Source organism: Onychomys torridus, chromosome 21, assembly GCF_903995425.1.
Source record: "Onychomys torridus chromosome 21, mOncTor1.1, whole genome shotgun sequence".
NCBI classification, from domain to species: Eukaryota; Metazoa; Chordata; class Mammalia; order Rodentia; family Cricetidae; genus Onychomys; species Onychomys torridus.
The window spans coordinates 52,488,059-52,504,675 of record NC_050463.1 but is presented as its reverse complement, the minus strand read 5'-3'; the positions used below and the strand labels follow the sequence as shown (position 1 = coordinate 52,504,675).

The following is a 16,617-nucleotide window of genomic DNA, read 5'->3' as shown; positions in this document are numbered from 1 at the left end:
TAGTGTGTGTATATGTGTGTGTGTGGTGTGTGGTATGTGTGGTGTGTGTGGTGTGGTGTGAGTGTGTGACTGTGTGTGTGTGTATGCATGCGTGTGTGTGTGTGTGTGTGTGTGTGTGTGTGTGTGTGTGTGGTATGTGTGGTGTGTGTGGTATGGTGGTGGTGGTGGTGTGTGTGTATGTGTATATGGTGTGTGGTGTGTGTGTGTGGTGTGGTGTGTGTGAGTGTGTGTGTGTGTGTGTGTGTGTGGTGTGTGTGTGTGTGTGTGTGTGTGTGTGCTGTCTACTCTAGGCTATCAGAATTAGGATGAGGATTGTGCAATAGATTTTAATTACTAAAAATGTATCCCTGTTTAACTCACCTACTCTAAATGCTGGCTTTAAAAGGAATGGTAAGCTGTAAAGATGGCGGGCTGCTTCGTTAAGTCCAAGCCAGTCACTTTATTTGCTTACTTTATCAGAAGAAAGACCCAAGGGAGTGATAGAGCTGAGAGAAGCCAAGAGGTGACCCCCAGAGCCATCCCAGTGTGTGCGCCTGTGATTCCGGTCAGAAGACCTGTTCACCTCCAGTTGTCATAAAGGAATGTTTGTCAAATGTGTGACTTCATTGCAAGTTACAGGCATACAACAGATAAAATTAATAGAGGAAAGAATGTAAGAGAAAGCTAATGCTCAGGAACATGTGAGTTTCATGGGGTGATTTTTTTTTCTATATGAGAAAAATGTTGTATGAGTGCCATGTCATTTCCCTAGCCTCTGTGAGGCTACACTGGGCCATCACTAGCAAGAGTCTTTGGTAGGAGTGCTCCAGCCCTCTGCTTTCCTTCCAGAAGTGGGGGTTTTGGAAAGGGATATGGGAAGTGGTGGCCTCCATTCTCCCCTTTGCAACAATATAAAAAGAGATAACTCCTGGGCTGATGTGCTCAAAGTTACCCCCAAGTCTTGTGGAAAGCCAGAGGACAACACACTGCCTTCTAGCCTGCACCTTCCAAATGGGCTCTGGGTCATGCCAAAGTGAACTAAAGATGGAAATTTCACTTTGAAAGTAAAAGGGACACAGAACCAAATAAAACTAGGAAGGATGGCTATCTGTTTGGTACTTAGTGAAAATGCCTTCCTCAGAGAAAAGTAAGGAACGAGATTGACAGGTCATTTCTAATAGAGTGAAGAATTAGCTGGAAACTTACAGGACACACACAGTCCAGCTGATTGAATCCAGCCAGGCATGGGTAACACTCTGACTCTTGGTAAGGACCAGAGAATTCAGTAAAGGGAAAATATTTACCTATGTGCCCTTGGATAAACAAAGCCTAGGGGCAGAAGCAACTAGGACTCAAAGTCAAAGCCAGAAAGATAGAGGTGATGGCAGCATGTGGCCCCAACTGCATGTTTCCTAGTCACAAGAAGTGAAAGACAAGTTGCCCTGGAGACAGGCAGACCTGTGCAAGCCTGTAGGGATATTTTTGTTTGTTTTACTACAGACCCTTGTTAAAAAATATACATTTTAAATTAAATATGATCACATTCCTTTTCTCTTTCCTTTCCTTCCTCTAGCCCTTCACTTGCCTCCCCCTTAAAGTGACAGCCTCCTTTTCTTTATTATTGTCACATATATATGTACGTGTATGCACAAATAAGTAAATACAACCTTCTGAGTCTGTTTGTACTGCTTGTGTGTATGTGGTTTCAGGGCTGACTACTCTGCATTGGACAACCAATAAAGTGCTCATTCCTGGGAGAGGTTAATTCTCCCTGCCTAAGCAGCCATTAGCTGCTATAGTTCTTTGTCTAAGGATGGGACCCCATGAAAATTTCCCCTCTCATGTTAACATATCTATTGATTCTGCTATTTTCTAGTGCTTATGGTTCAAGCAGCCTCCACCTTTGTAGCAAAAGGAAACTTTCATCTGCATCTGTTCCCTTTTTTAAAAAAAATGCAAATTATGAAATGATCAGATTTTATTGGCTGAACCATTTCTGACACACATTCCACATCTATTCTCTGGACCGCTGTTTGTAATTCAGTCTATGATTACAAGCTGAGTATATTTTCTAACTTACTCAAAATTGACTAGACAGTTATTGACATTGTGTGTTAGAAGTGACCTATCATCTAACAATGGATATCTACCACTCACATGATCCTGGTGATCAGACCCTTCTCTGATCATTAACTCTGAAGCTGAAGGAACAGGTGGCCCAGCCCGTTTGTAAACAGGTGTGCCAAGGTGTCCCTGAGGGACTGACATGACACAGCTTGGCGTGCTCTGTGGGTCTCTGAGGGAGAAGGGTTGTTTTGGAGCTAACAATATCCCAGTAACAACAAATTAGCCAAAGAATATTTGGGCAGCAAGACCTCCATGACTTCTTTCAGAATCACGGAAAAGGGCACTGGGAAGCTCAATGAGGAAATTTTATGAATTTTAATTTAGAGTCAAACATCCCATGAAAGACAAAGGACAAGAAAAAAATGAGACTAGAATCTACCTAAGCGCATCGTTAGAATTTTTGCTTTGTGTTTGTGCAGCCAGTAGCTACCCAAACCTCTTACTTTATGCAATATGATTGCATCCTTAAGAAAAGATATGTGGCTTTCAGATGTCTGCACCACTTGTTTTTCCATACTCCAAGAGAACATAAAAATCTAACCTGAACCACACTTATCTGTTACAGGATTTAATGGCAGAATTTTAACCCTGAGCCTACAGGTTCGTTCAGTGGAGTCTGCTAGATGGTAAGGTGGCAGCTCTTGACAGAGTGTCTAAATGCCTCACCAGCTTCTCATTTGAATTCTCCTCCTGCTGCTGCCAGAGGCTTCTGTAGCCAATGGCTCTTTAGCTGGCTGCACAGTGGCAGGACAGCTCATATTGTACATCCAGCATCGATGGTGGATAGCCCAGAGATCTGTCTGTCTGCTGGAAGGCTGGACCTCAGTTAGCAATAGAGGCTTTAGCCACACCCCACCCAAAGCTGTTGTTATTGATCCCTGATACCCACAGCTTTGAAGAGTCCAGAAAGTGAGAAGCAGACATCTGACATTTACCAATATTCCTTCTTCAAACCACCATTCTGTTTACTGTCTCAAATTCTCAAATAAGAAAAGGCTTGTCACCTTGACTCTGTGCCCCATGTGAGTGGAACTATGAGAAAGAAGACCAGCTATCCAGAACCCACAAAAAAGCTGGACTATTATTTCTAGCTCTTATGAGAAGCAGGTACACTCCAATATGTAATTAATAGAGAAATATAGTTACACAATGTTATGTAATCATGCTAATAATCAGGAAGACCACCAGAGTATTCAACACCCTGGAAGAGGAAACAAGGGATTCAGACCACTCTGCTTAGTTCAGAAGAGCAAAATCTATTTCCAAATCTATTCAGGGAAAATTTGCCCTGCAGGCATTAGTATCACAGACAGAAGGTCTTGACTACCTTCAGGATGTTTCTCTCTCTCTTGGCTCTGCACACAGTAGGACAGACAGACAGATACTTAGGCCCTGACTACTTGCAGGATGTTTCTCTCTCTTGGCTCTGCACACAGTAGGAGCCTAATAATGCATAGATATTCCATCAGTGGAGTAAGAGTGGAGGGAGAGACTGACTTTAAGAAACTATACTCTTTTTCTTCAGTGCTAACTATGTTATGCTGCTAGGAGAAGAGGTTGCAGTTGAGAAGGCTGCCCATCACGGCTGCTGATTGCTAGTGATCTATCATTGAACTTTCCTAAAACACAGAATCTAAAAATAATTAGCAAACTTGCATGGAGTTTCAGAGGGGAAGAGAACAAAAGACAGGCTGGCTGCCAATCAGCTGATCAGTCCCACTGGAGTGAAGACATCTCCCTGTGTCCCCTGTCTTGAGCCTTGAGCAGCTCCCTCAAGAGGTCATGTGAATGCCCCAGGGTCCCTCCCTCAGCTTGGGGGTCCCAGTGTCGGGGCTTAGCTGCCAATCTGTTTCTACTTTCTTAGGCACACTTGATCTCAGGAAGTGTTAGAACAATGAGGAGGATGGACAGGGTTAAATTCATAACAGGGTACTTATTCACACCACATTAGCCATGGGAACACTACAAGTAGGCATAAAATTTTATTCCTGTGATAATATACTTCAATCTCTAAAAAGATCTTGTAAAGAAAAGAATTCCCTTTAAAAGAAAGAAAAAAGATAGCCAAAACAAAACCAGTTACTATTGAGGTTAACAGTGCTGTACCATAGAGATTAGGAGAGCTACCACTGCTGACGGCAGCCTACGGGAAATGTAGCCAAAAGAGATGTCCATCCAGAAAACGCAAACAATTATGACTTTTCCTATTGACTGCTGGAAAGCCAGAAGCCCAGCATTCCTCAGTGTAATACACAGAGCTGCCCGGTGTTCCCAGGTATCTGCAAAGCACACGTGACCTGGGTCATGGAGGAAGCCGGTAAGTCTGTCTGCAGGAAAGCTTAGCACAGAGGAAGCCACACCAACTGCCTTCAGCACACAGTGCAGGATTGCCCCGTTCTTACCACCCCTCTGCCCTATAACAATTCTGATTCTCCCTCTTTCCTGAAATGGGTGATGAGCAACGCCTTCCACCATTCCATCAACAAACAGCTGGATTAATGCCAAAGGACCATACACCCTGGTCTGCCATGCCCTTTTTAATCAACTTCCTAATTAAAAAATGCCATGCTGGCATGAGGTATGAAGGGAGTAGGCTTAGAATATTTCACAAAATAGCATCCTCTCATCCTGGAGTCGCTGAGGATCTGTATCCTTACAGATGTTTACGAGTGTTCCTGCTGCAGAGATAGAATCAATTTGCTTGCGCCTGGCCCTCAAGACGTATTAAATTTATCCTGAAGGAAGCTGGCTTCTGAAAGCTCTTGCCCAGATGCATTAGGCAGGTGGGGGTTTCAGGGAACCGGAGGGTCCACCAGCAGATGCAGCATTGATTTCTGAATGTTCACACTCTCATAGACAGCTCCAGAGCAGACTCGGTTTGATGGCTCTCTATGGGGTGCCCTGCAGACTGGATTATTTCCACCACCAGTCTGGCTAGCATTGTTTCATGGCGACAGTACCCTGTGCGTTCAGCTCCTGCTCAGATGGCACAGGCTAGGGGAATGTGTGGACCAGGGGGAGGATACAGCACAAATGTAAAGTCAGTCTCCGAGAATTGTCCCCTGCCTACAGGATTCAGGGATGTAGGAGCCCCCCCCCCCCAAACGGAGGAGCAGTGCTGACTTTTATCAAGACACTCTGTGAGTGCAGCTTAGAACACACTACAGTTCAGTTTAGACAATGGCTGAGGTGCTACTCAAGGCCATGTTGGAGGTGGAAACCCTACAATGAAAATCCTCACCGATGTACTAAAAGAAGCACCCCCTCCAATAAATTATTCATCCCTGAGTTGTTTGATTTAGAGTCCCAGGCTTGACACTCCACCTGAAAACATCTGAAGCAAATGCTCAATTGGGGTGATTTTCTCAAGGCAATGTGAAGGAGTGTGACGCCTAAACCATCAGACTTCAGTTAAGTAGCAGGCAGCATACCATATAGAGTCACAAAGTTCTTACAACTATATTAATGAGTAAACACATACATCTAAGGCAGGTTGACATGATGCATGTATTAACCCAACAACTCAAATATTATAGCCTACACACAACACGTTTACCCCAGCAATCTTAAAAACATACATGTTTTATACTTTAAAAACCATGGAAGGGCTCAGCACATTCTCTTTAGTGTGTGGAAACACATCACAAGCACAGAATTTTAAAGGAAATAAGGTGAAGTGACATTTTGGAAGTAAACTGTTGACATTTTTTTCCCTGTTCTTAAGCAGTAGGAGCCCTGTGGGCAGCACATGTGGCCCAGGGCAGAGCTCCTTAGATGCAGATCCCCCCAGTGAGACCACTGCCCACAGAGCAGCTAAGGCAGCCACCTGACATTTGGAATCTCATGGATGAATTACATGATTTAGCAATGGAAGGTCATAATCTCTCCCAAAGTTGATATGCAACCTCAGAGGAAAAGTTAAATATATATATATATATTTATATATATATATAAAGTCTTCTTTAAAGATCACATTTTCGGGCTGGCTCACATGGACGTATTTACAGCTCTCAGGGACATTTCATTGTCTTTGGATCAAGCCCTGATCAACTGCATGGAGCCTTGAGAACTGACAGGACTGTAAGTGGCAAAAGTAACTCCCTCAAGTGGAAACTCCTGTGACATAATTGTTGCCCTTAAAAAAAAAATGGACTTTACCTGCGAGAAGCAACCAGGCACAAAGGAAGCCTCGTGGGTAAGTGACATTCAAGGGCTTCCCTGCTTCTAAGTGGCCAGGCACAGGTTAAAAAAGAAAGGCTGATGTCTACTCCAAGAAAGTTATAACCAGAAAACAAAAGAGTTATTATACCCACAGAGATGGGCTCAACTCCGAAAGGAGACGGGCTTGGGAGAAGGGAGCGCAGTGCAGCCTCCCTCTAGATAGGAAGGAGTTCATGAAAAAACGAGAACTCTTGGATATTCATTACTTTAGGCTAGACATTTAAAACCTGAGCTTATTTTTTTCCTCATTCTAGTTTACTAGCTAATTTTAAAAACAGCAATAGAAAAAACCCACTTGTATGTTCATATACATTCATAGAAAAATAGAGAATTTTCCTATTATGCAAAAAATTGCATCTTAATGTGAATATTCAGAAACTTGCAATTTGACCAGGAAAATGATCAGAGACAGGCTCTACCTACCAGGGACAAGCCTGCTCCCAGCATGTCACACCTGAGGCTTGGGTCCACTAAAGGTATTTGTGGCTCTCATTTTCACAAAGGCATACTTTTTGAAGCAGAACAAATCACACCCACCCACCTCCCCTAAAAGTTGTATTTTCTGTCACACATTCATTGTCATTTCTAAAGTATAGCAACACTTGGGGAGAGCTTTAAAAAAAAATAAAAATGAAAGCATGCCATGCTCCAAAATATCTACGAAACTACAGAAATACAGCTAAAAGATCATGGTCTCGACTGAAGTTTGACTTTAAAAACAAACTAAATAATTAGGTCAGTTAAAATGCAAACCTTTTCCTCTAAGGAGGCTAGGAATCCTTAAGACAGGAAAGGACTCCTCATCAGTGAGTTCCCCCAGAAGCATCTTGAACTGAATTTTGAAACACCCAGGCTCCAGCATGGTAGTCCCAGAATTATATAAGAAATCTATGCCACTGTTGACAATAGACACTCAGGGCTCCAGGAAGCTTCATTATTACTTATGAACTCAGAAAACTGACTTGGAAAAAAAAATCTCTCTTTTTTTTTTTTTTTTCTGAAAAGAACTCAGTATCAAAGGTTTTACTCATTTAAAATTTCCCCTTCTGTGCATCCCACAGACCTACAAAAACATCAGTTCAGTTTCCACTGTCCCCAATAAGTAACTGGTTAAATGAGCTAAAAATCTCCTTCCAGCTAGGAAAAATATATACTAGTCAAAACTAATTACATCTGGGCTTTCATCAAAACAACATTTGCTAATTCTGCTGGTCTCCATACACTGTCCCAGAAAATATTAATTAAACACGTTGAATAATGGCTGCTGCAAATTTCTGAAAACACTAATCTCTAAACAGTTAATTTCCACTTCACACTTCTGCATGGAAGATGGATGAAGAGGCCACCCCACGCACCAACCAAAGACTATTCTTTTGTTACTGCCCTGAAGAGTTGAACTTTGCTCCACTTTGGGAAGCGCAGCCACGGCTCCAGAAACAACAGGACACATTTACCTGCAGGGGATTTCAAAGAGAAACCTGAAGAATGGATTCTCTGCGCCTGCAGTCCCTCTCCGCACCTTCAGCTAAGCCAGCCTCTGACAGGCAGTCGTTCCCACGGCAGCCACCCCTGCCTTCCATCTTAGGGACTCACCCAGAAAATTCTCCAGCCTGCTCCGCGACTACAAAACTCTTGTTTGAACGCCCACCATTTGTTCTGCATTCATCCAATCAACTTCGAACCGCACATCTTCTCTCTATCGGCGCGCAGACACGGGGCCACTTCTCATCTGTATGCTAATTATTTTGCCACATGGACAAAAGTAATAATGCTTTCAGACAGGAAACTAACAGGCCTGAAGTCGAAGATGGAAATTAATAAGTTGACACCACTAAACGCCGGGGAAGACGGGCATGCGTGCAGAGCCCTGCCTGGTGGATGCGGCGCAGACTCCATCAGCAGGCAGCAGACAGACGGCCCTGGGCCGCCAGCACTGCCCAGGCTGCGAGCATCAGGCACAGGTTTCCTTAGAGACCACATCGCTGCCGCAGAGGCACACCGGGAGCATCCTGCTGACTTACCCTGCTCGGGCTGCTGTCCTTTAAGCAATACAAAACGCAGCCATTTCCTCAAACCCTAACTTCATCGCTGATCTAGATGTTTCTCAACCTAACAGCTGTGAGTTAAAACCAGTAATTTCTAACCTTCCTGTTTACTAGGCTTTCGGCAGTGAGGCAGGGTTGGGATGTGTGCTGTGTGCTTCCTACACTGTGCCCACAGGCCTCTAAATCTCTAGAGCGGAGTGTATGATGTGCAGTGCTGTATTTAATGTAATAGATGAGAACTGTAAATACGCAGGCTGGCTGTTGGCTGCTACCCGCTAGGTGATGTATCTCAGAAAATCTCCCCTATCGCTGACGTTATGGTAAATGCATATTGTGGTCCAAGAAACCTCACCAAAGTCAGCAGAACCTTGGTGTTTTCACTGGAACTACGGCTACACATCAAAACAAAAACAAAAAAAGCACTCAGGCCTCCCTGCCACTTCTTAACACTGGAGAACAGGCACCAGAGAGTTAAGGGGTTCCTACAGTGTCCCTGGTTTGCCAGCCACATTACATGATCCCATCCTGGCAGAGCCTCCTTTGATCCTTTCCCCTTAAAAACAAGAGGAAGAACTATTCTCTGAGTAACTTTCGGCACTGCCAGCCCATGATACCAGCATTAGTATCATGTGAAGAAAAGAAAACAGAAAAAGTTTATTCTAAAAAAGAGCAGACCCAGCAGGATGCCAAAAACACAAAAGAGAACAGAGCTATATGACTTTCTGTAGCATTTGCCCTTCTTTATGTTTTTACTTTCTAAGTGCTGATTTTATAAATGGCTACTGAGGCAAGCACCACATGCTTTCCTGTGGCAGTAGCTGCCCCCTTCCCTCACCAGCCTCTCAGCACACTGTAAAGGCACACTAAATTATAAAGGCTGCTTAGTACCTCCCCTCTCCTGGAAGCTAGCTCAAATATCCAGACTCCTAGTGACAACTACTCTGGGAATATTTCAGACCAGCAGCCCACAGGTATGTTTACCTGAGGGGCAGTTGTGGCCAAGAGAGTCCATTGTTGGCCCTTTATAGCCCAAACCCTGCCATTCTGTCATAGTGTGCAACCAAACAAGAGTGCAAGGTGTCCAGGCAAGTGGAGAAATGGCCGTGGAAAGTACTTAGAGACTATCAGAAATTACTCAGAGGAGTTGGAAGCTTCAACAGCCAGGCAAATAAGCAACCACATGTCACCTTTAAATGAAAGGGAAGAGGTACCTCTCTGCAGAAGAGTTGGTGGCCATCAGCAAGTCCTCCTCAGCAGTCTGTCTCACTCATGCAACTCCTCAGCTGCCATGGAGAGCCCCAGGCACGTGTGGTCACAGATCCCTCTGTGTTTGCATTCCCTTCACCCCTTCCATCAGGACCGACGCTGTCAGCCCTGTGCACAGGAGTGCAAGGCAGAGCCCACAGATCAGCCACTGGGGGCCTCCATAGGCACAGTGCAGACTGGTTTCTGAGGGAGACTGACAGAAGCCCCAAGGTCCCAGGAACACCCTCTTCTTGCTCTCAGAGGTAGTTCCTCTGAAGAGCATCTGCCTGGCGTGTGGTTACTACACAGGGTACTGCTTGCTCCCTTTCCAGTGCCCTGACGGAAACTTCCACAGCTCTCCACAAGGAGGTTTGCTGGGGATACCCAGGGCCCCTCCATCTTCTCACAGACAATGCACTGCCCACTGCCATCAAATCACTTCCCTCCCCTTCCCCACTCCCCCAATAATCCCCACATGGGCCTTTTTCTTTCATAGAGAGCTATAGCATTTGCAATGTTCCCTTCCCACCCAGCAGCCCGAGGCAGCAGGGTTGGTCAGTGTCTTTTTCATACAATAAATAAACTCTCTAGTTTTCTAACACCTGGATTACATTTTCTCTGCCATCTCTGATTACTTCTGCAGATACCCTGAGGGCTCATTAGAATGTCAACAATTAAAAAAAAAAAAAACCACACACTTTCATTGTGAAAACATTCACAGAAAAGTCATTGTGTATGCTGGAACAATGCAGGTGTGGAGGAGAGGGAGACAGGAGAGAGAGGATGAGAGATAATCAGGGACAGAGTTAAAAAGAGGCCAGGAGACCAGAAGAGAGAGGGGAGAGGAGAGGGGGAAGGGAGAGAACACAAAAGATATTCCAAACTGAGTCACATAGCATTGAAACATAGCCCATAGATGGGAAAATATATAGATGTTTCCCTAAAATCATCTGATGTCAGAAAAAAAAGAAAACCACAATAAATGACAAGAAGTAGAATCCTTAATATTACTCCCAGTGCCAATTATGACCATTTTAGGCAATATATTAATATATGGGATATGCCAACTTAAAATGTTGGTTAAAATTACTAGCCATATATGATATTTAGATATCACTGCACCCCCCACACACACACCAAAACAAAACACGCATACACTACTTTATTATTTAAGTTTGTGATAGCAGCTATCTTTAGTTTGGAATACATATAGATGGGTGTCAATTGGGGTACTGTATTATGCAGTGGGGTGAAACTTAGCTTTGTGAGACACATGTTAATGTTTTGTGAGTTTTTGCTCAAGTTTACTTCCTATTGCTCTTGTCAAGGAATGCTACCCAATTTTAAAGGAAAAGAGACAGATTCTTAAAAACTTGAAAGGACACTGCAGTGAGCTCAGCTATGGAGTGATCTGCTGGAGAGCAGAGCAGCCCGGAGCTCTTTCTCCTGCCACTCATTTGCTTCCTGAACAGGGTTCTGAGGGATTCTGGAGACTTTCTGGACAAATATTAGATGCATTTGAAAAACTAGTTATTGATTCGAAAGCATGGCCTTTGAGGAAAGTGGACAGCCAGTTGAGTTCAAGTTCAGGGCAGATTGGTTCCTACTAAGGTAACCTCATTGTTTTCCCTTGTTCCATAAAGTGGATTTTTTTTAAACACAAGAGTAACTAAAACTTTAAGTTGTTTGGAAATTAAAGTGTAGCCACTGGAATGTATAGCAAGTGAGCAGTGTCTTAGAAGGGATAACATGTATTTTAAAAACAACAGGTCTCCATCAAAGTAGCTTGGCTTGCAGGTAGACATGGGATGTCTGGTTTAGACATGTGACATTAAAAATATAATTTTGTTACCAAATTTCCCTCAGATGCAATCATCTTTTTAAAGTTGTACATGTGGTGTGTTTCTAAAGAGAGCTAACAAAGCAAATGAATACTTATATTACAATTCATTAGTTGATAATTCTATGTAGAATAGTAACAAACAGAAAAAAACTTAAAATTTTTTTAACATTGCAAAATACTTTTATTTGCATTTATTTTTTAAATTTGGTAAAGAAAATGAACAGGTATCATCAGAGAATGCAATAGTTTGTAACAATGAATAGAAATCAAAATTTTTAAAAGAGTAAAAATTCAATTAAATTTGGTAAAAAAAAAATGGCAGAAATAATAAAGATGCCATATCAATGAGCATTGACCCTCCCCCACCACCATAACTACATTCTTTTAACCTGAGCTCATACAGCTATCTATTCCCAGAAAACTGTAGGCTCATGTTCCTTTAAGAATTTTTGTGTATCAGTCATAAGTGTTCTCAAGTTATTGGGCCTCAGCCCTGGCCTCAGCTACATAGACAGATCCATGAAGCTGGCATTGGTTGTGGTTCTGGGTGCAAGTTTCACTGCGTAGAAATGTTCCTGTTAGGTATACTTCCTGCCCTAGTGAACCAGGTAATCTTGGTTCATCTTTTCCAAAAAAAAAAATAAATAAATAAAAGATTAAATTGTATTAATAACTGGATGCATTGAGGTAAAGAACATCCACTTTCAAAGTAGTAATGTTTGTAATCTACAATAATTTTAGAGCCCCAAATCATATGAGTTATTTTGGCAGATTCATGTGTCTGATATTTATAAACATGTGCATGCAATAACAGCAGCAATGTCATTACAAAGTAAAAACCATCGGCTACAGATCTGGGCTGCCACCATCTTCAAAACATCCAATTGTGACTGTAAACACCACTCGACTTCTACCTCGGTGGGCACTGTCATTAAGGTGATGAAAGTGAGCCATTTTCACATGGGCAGTGAACCTGTAGGAAGCCGCTGCTGAATGCAATTGCTATCTGCCATGGACAGCTCCCGGTGCTGAAAGGAGGCCAGGAAACCCTATCACAATGGCTCCCTCCACCAGCCTTTGAAAAAACCACAGCAAACTGAATGGGGTGGAAAGTGCTCAGCCTGAATAGGACTGTCTACAGAACAATGGCGGCCAGCTCCAAATCCTGCTATAATCACATTAATGAGATTAATCAGTGAATTAGCAGCAGTCAAATGTCAGGGAGGCAAGGAGGAAGCCAACCAAGATGGTGATTAACTTTGTGAGGGGGGAGGGGGAGAAATCAACTGTGCTCTGTCCGAGGATTTGCAGAACTTGACAGATCTGATTCACAAATCTGAAGGCTGAAGGTAGAAATCAAAAGGCGGTCACACAGCCCTTCAGAACACACCATGGATCCAGCCACCACCCTGCTGCTAGTCTGCTGAAGAAAACATGATTGCAGGAATCTTCACAAATGGCACAAATTCTGCAGTTGGAGGCTCTCAACTGTGTAGCTAACATTTAATATTAATTTATTTTCTCCAGACTCAGACTAAAATAATATACATTAAATGGCTGCTTAGGAGAAGGAGGGGTCATGGTAAGAGTTCTAGAAAGTGTACCAAGTATGGCTCTATCATACAAACACCCCTGCAGTGTCCATCCTAAACAGATATAACAATAAATAAGATTTAATATTGAAGCACAACTTTAAGAAGAGTTTTAACCAACTGACTTCCACACTGAGGCAATTTATTTGTTTATGTTCCTTTAGGTCAATTGTGGAAGGAAAAACAAAGTTTTTTTTTGGGGGGGGATGGGTGTTGCATAGTTGTATTTAAAATGTATTTTAAATTTGTATCATCAATACTTTGGGCTTAGAGTTTGGGGGATGTTAAAACTTACAGGAATCCTATGATGCTGTTTTCAGAGAGGATTTCTGAATAAAACATTTCCATTTTTAAAGTAATTGTGTATCTATACGTAAAACATATCTTACTTTTATGAACTTGAACAATTAGGAAGACTTTTATGCTTATGAGGATGTTGTGGGTACTTTTGTCTGTGATGTTACAAAAGAGTTGTTATACAAACTACTTTTTCCTAGTTAAGTAAACAACATAATGATCTATAACATATATAGTTTCAATGGTATAAGAAATGTGTCATGACTAAATTAATGCTAAATTCAAACTCTACTGTATCTTTTTTTTTAAAATCTTTCACACTCATGTGAATATTTATATTATTTACTGTTTATTCAGATCTATCTGGAAGCAAGAGTGTGAAGAATCAACTTTTTGTTTATGAAGTGATTTAAAAAAACATATTTCTGTTATAAATTAAGTGCTGTTTTGTTATTATGAACTTCAAACATTGAGGTTATTGTTAAAAATCTTTATTTGATTTTACCAGTTTAATGAACATCAATCAACTTTCTTTTTATAATTAGACAAATACAACAGTGCCTCAGGAGCAGCTAATGTTCCCATAGTCCTTGCTTAAAATCTTTCCTTGTTTGTAAAGTGAAGTTACCCACTCTCAGGAAGTTATTTCAGCTCAAATCACCGATCTCCACACATGCAGCAAGTTTTTCGTTTTTCTCATTTTTATTTCTTTTTATAAACAAAATCATTTTTCAGGCATGCAATCTATTACCCATTTTTTTTTTCTTTTGCTCTAAAGACAGGCTTCTGAGGATGGAAGACCTCAGGAACCTTCCTGCTACCAGCCATGCTATAAAAATAACTTTAAAAAGGAGCAAACAATAGGACTGCAGCAGAAGCCTTGAGCTATGGCAAAACAGATCCTGACCCCTGAGTCCAAAGTATCAACCTAATGAGCATCACGTACCTCACACCATGACCACACCGCTCACAAGTGACGGCTCAAAACACACAGAAAGAGAAAACCCTTTCCCCCACAAGTGGGAGGCCGAGGAGGACCACGCATAGCACCGAGAGGCAGGGAAGGCTGCTTTTGTCTTCAGCGAGCATTGATTTCATAACCCACAGTCCAGGGATTCAAAAAATTGAAATACACCCACCAACAATGGGTGAGAAACCAGGGGGCCTCCAAGAAGATTGCAGGGAAAAGCTTTCTCCCTCTGTTTTGTGTGCAGCAGCAGTAGCTTAGGGGGAAAAAAATGTCGTCCGGGCAGGAATGACACATGCAGGAGAGGCTAGCGGGCCTGAGAGATCTGCTCTACCTCCACATCCAGCCCCTAATGCACGCAGCCCCACTCATCCTCTCCCAGGCTCTTTTTTTTTTTCCACTTTTTTTTTTTCACAAGCTCCAAATCCCCGGCATATGACCTTCTGTTAAATAGATAAAAAAAAAAATTGCTTATCAGTCATGCAAATGAGGCTGAATTCATTTTCCACAACAGATGGCCTCATAGATAATGATGATGGAAGAGAGAAAATTGAATGTCTCTCACAAGGTGGCCATGGCAACCGAGAGCAGAATAATATCAATAATAAGCTCACTGCATAATAAGGTTGTCAGTCCTACAAATCAAAGTCTGCAGCTAAATCAGGTATACCACCCCAGCTAGTTACCAGGTAAATAATGTGTGTGTGTGTGTGTGTGTGTGTGTGTGTGTGTGTGTGTGTGTACATGTATACATATATATATACATGTATGTATATGTTGACCATGAGGAGAGCCAGCATTCCAAGCCATTCAGTGTTGGGGTGGGGGGGTGGAGGGGGCGGTTGCTGGATAATGAAATGACGATCCCATGATCTGACATTTTTTTTCTTTTCTCTTTCTTTCATTATATTTTCTGCAGTATCCTGGGTTTCATGAAGCACAGCTAACTAGCCATATTGAACTGTGGAGTGAGCCTGAGGATGAGCCCCCCCCCCTCCCGCTAGCCTCCTCCTCATTCTCCCCTCTGTGTGCCCTGCTGCATCCTGCCTAGATGCAAGAGCTGCTCGCCGGAGGCTTCCACCTTGGCTCCCAGGGGGACATCCTGCAAAATGAATCAGCAGCCATCCTGAGCAGGCTGATTAAAATGAAAATGGCAAGGCACATGTCTGGGCGGAACTGGAGCTCAGCTTTGTTGCCTGTCTGACAAGCAAGCTCAATATAGCTCTTGCTAATAATGGCTTACTGCCTTTCGGTTTTTAAAAAGGTATCACCCTTCCCCTTAACCGACTGCTACTTGTGTGTGTGTGTGTGTGTGTGTGTGTTCGTGCGTTCGTGTGTGCGCGTGCCTGTGTGTGTTCATGTTCTTGTGTGCGTGTGTGCGCGTGCTCACATGTGTGTGCCACGGGGGAGGGGGAGTTGGGGGGGCGGACTGCTCGATTCTAATTTTCCGCTGCTCACATGCAGACGGGCTGCCTGACAACGCTGTTATTTTAAAACTGAACTTAGTTGTCTTTCTTTTGAGGAGAATGATGGTTAAGTCTCAGTGTGGTGGTTGCCTGAAAACCAAGACCAGAAACGGATTTCTAGCCCAAGCCTTAGCCACAGAGCTTGGGGAAGGGGGTCCCCTAGTGCTGTGCTTCTCTGGCTCAAAGCCCAGTGCGCCAAGCAGCCCAGGTGGGAGCCTGCTCCTGCTTGAAGATTTCCTACCAGACTCTCTCTGTCCCCTAGATCTCATACAATGTACAGGCTGAAAGTTGGGGATGGAAGCCACCAAATGATGACAAAATTTATTAAAACTAAATCTCATTGCTTTTCAAAATTCTCAGGTATAGCTTAAAGGTTCCTTTTAATAAGCCATATTTTTAAATATCCTTATCAGAATGTTCAGCCTTTTTTTCCTAAGGCATCATTACATCCTCTCTCAAAAAAAAAAAAGAAAAAGAAAAGAAAAAGAAAAAAAGACCACACACACACACACACACACACACACACACACACACACACACACCAGAAACAGCTTGAAAAGTAGAGCCAGGAATTTTTTTGAACTCATTTAGACTGTACATTTCCTATCCATTCTGCTTCAAGTTAAGGGACCATTCAATGTCGTTCTCTCAACTGCTCTCTTGGTAACAGATAGAGGATTCTGGGCGGCGGGGGACAGTGGGGGGGCTACCAGCACCATTCTTTCTTTCTTTTTTCTTCTGTAATCCCTGCTTCTGAGATGTGGTTTTCCCTCCTGCTTGGTAGTCCTGTTGCTACAGTGTGAGTCAGAAATCGATAGAGCTGCCCTGGTGGGGA

The 16,617-nt window shown here is 42.8% G+C and overlaps 1 protein-coding gene across 18 annotated transcripts in view; it reads right to left on the bottom strand.

Annotated features, from left to right (window-relative positions):
• Positions 1-14,660, bottom strand: part of Myt1l (myelin transcription factor 1 like) — a 399,212-nt gene extending 384,552 nt beyond the window's left edge. For 12 of the 18 annotated variants that reach the window (XM_036170260.1, XM_036170259.1, XM_036170273.1 and 9 more), the window contains exon 1: positions 7,921-8,553. The gene's annotated coding sequence lies outside the window, so the exon portion shown is untranslated. Of the gene's footprint in view, positions 1-7,080; positions 7,135-7,781; positions 8,554-9,583; positions 9,729-14,295 lie in introns of those variants that run through there. The other 6 variants (XM_036170263.1, XM_036170272.1, XM_036170265.1 and 3 more) reach the window with 6 other exon arrangements.
• Positions 14,661-16,617: the final 1,957 nt, after the last annotated feature.